Here is a 2,331-nt window from a genome sequence, read left to right on the forward strand (position 1 = left end):
TTTGGAACGGCATAAATTTAGGCAGAGAACTTAGTCTCAGGACGAATCTGTTGATGCTTTTGTGACTGCACTAAGAGAACTGGCTAAATCTTGTGACTTTGGAGTATTGGAAACTGACATGTTAAGAGATCAACTTGTGGAAAAATGTGCACATAAGAGACTATAAATTGCTGCAGGAAGAAGGGCTGACTTTAAAAAGAGCTCTTACAGTCGCTAGAATTCATGAAGCAGCTCAAGCAGAATCAAGAATGCTTTCTGACCACAGTGACAAAGTGACACTGAACGGGGCGCTCGCTCAAACTTTACAAACAAAAGCCGAGCAGCCGGACGCAGTCATGCTAGAGATATAGAAGAACAGGGGACGGCTGACATTACATGTTACAGGTGCGGACTAATAACGCACAAAGCAGATGAATGCGGAGCGTGAACAGCAAAATGTCTACACTGCAAGAAAACAGGACATTGTGCACATGTCTGCAGAACATCACGTCCGAGTTTAAGGACAAGTATCCCTTTTATTGTTGTTGCTGCCTCCGGTTTACATTTGGCGATGTAAACCAGATTCAGAAAAAAATAATTTGAACAACCTTATTCCCATGCTTACTCGAAGGCGCGGTGGTCAAGTGGTAAGGCGTCGGTCTCGTAAACCAAAGAGCGTGGGTTCAAGCCCCACCCGTGTCTGTTTCATTTGTCACCGCTTTCCTTTAGTTTCAAAGTCTTAAAAAAACACGCAATGTAGGGATCTCAATAGTAAGAGAACATAACTTTCGCCAGTGATAAGTATTCTTCCATATCCTGCCTTGTTTTTTAGTCGACAAAGCTTATCTCTCTTTACACCCATCTTCCGAATGGTCGCCTCAGCATTGGGAAGGAACGTGTGCTTGGTACAGCCCCCGACTTCATGGTCTGATCACAAACAGATCTGGTGAGCCGTCAGTCCAGGTTGGAAGTAACGTTTGAAAGCACTAAAAATCTGACTTAGGAACGAGAAGACCGTGTTTTTTTATACGAGTAAACGATAAAATAATATACTGCCTGCAAGACTATGTCAAGTTCAAGTTCAAGTCCAAGTTTATTGTCATTATACTCATACACAGGTATATGGTATAACGAAATGCTATTTAGCTAGCTCTCGGACATAAGTAGTACAAAGAAAAAAACACAACATCAATACAATTGTATAACAAAAGAAAGACAACAGCCGATGTGCAAAAAACAACAACAGGCAGTGTAAAAAACAACAAAAAGGTAACAGGTTATGTGCAAAAACATGCATCAAAAGAATGAAATAAAAGGATAGAAATGATGGGGAGTGAGCTTTTGACATGTATGGTAGAGGTAGATTTTCAATGTGTGTTTGGGTTTTTGGTAAGAAAGAAGGCACTGTGAGGTTCAGATCATAGGTGAGAGGTGAGGAGAGAGTGAGAGAGGCTGGGAGTTTAATAGTTTGATAGTGCGGGGGTAAAAACTGTTTCTGAGTCTGGTAGTCCGGACCCGAATGCTCCGGTACCGTTTTCCATGTCATGCTAAACGCCATAAATTGTGTTCGTCCAGTCGTATCAATCGTTCTAAAGTTACGGAAAATCGGATGCGACTGGTGCAATCAGTACCAATTTTTTCAGGATAGTCAAGCGGTTTAAAACAGCAAATTCACAGCTTAGTGTCTTTTAAGCTTTGTGTTTCGATCTCCAAATAGAGGCACGGGTTCAAATCCCACTCCCGACAATCAGGCGTTTTACCCTGTCTTTTTTTTACCTGCCTTTACACTGTTTCAGTCTCGTTGTGCTCGCTGACAATCACAGTACGAGGAAAACGGAGAAACTGCTTAGCAAAAACATAACGGACAGAAAAAAGCTTTGTAAACACGTGAATGTGATTAGCAGCAGTAAGGTATGCATTCAAATGTTTAAGGCTTATTTATAACAGCAGCAGAAGAAAGGTGCAGTCTTTGTGAAAATTCGCGGGTTTTTATGCTGCTTGGACTTCTTTCAAGCCTATGAAGTGACCCCCGTTTTATTTTCATTTTCAAACTTCAGAACCGAATAACAAAAAGGTTTCATGTGTGACAGCATTCCGTTGCAAATACCGTTTCCACGATGTATTCAGCGACGGGAATGAAATGTTTTAGTGCTGGCTCAAATGCGAGGAATTTCAGAAAAACCTGGAAAAGCAACGCCTGCAGTAAATGACAAATCTAAAGCGTGTGGTCAGCATGAACAGAACAACGCAATGCTCTGTAAAAACGATCTGAAGCCGCAATTACTCTTTTATCTCGGGGAGTTCATTCCGATACGATGTTTCCGCAGAATAAATGAAATGCCGAACTCCAAA

The 2,331-nt window shown here is 41.5% G+C and overlaps 1 non-coding gene across 1 annotated transcript; it reads left to right on the plus strand.

The window, feature by feature from the left end:
• The first annotated feature begins 609 nt into the window (after positions 1–609).
• On the plus strand, positions 610–681 carry trnat-cgu (transfer RNA threonine (anticodon CGU)). Its single transcript has one exon. It is a non-coding gene; the product is annotated as a tRNA-Thr (tRNA).
• The last annotated feature ends 1,650 nt before the right edge of the window (positions 682–2,331 follow it).

This window comes from Lepisosteus platostomus, chromosome 5 (assembly GCF_059453375.1).
Source record: "Lepisosteus platostomus isolate fLepPlt1 chromosome 5, fLepPlt1.hap1, whole genome shotgun sequence".
NCBI classification, from domain to species: domain Eukaryota; kingdom Metazoa; phylum Chordata; class Actinopteri; order Semionotiformes; family Lepisosteidae; genus Lepisosteus; species Lepisosteus platostomus.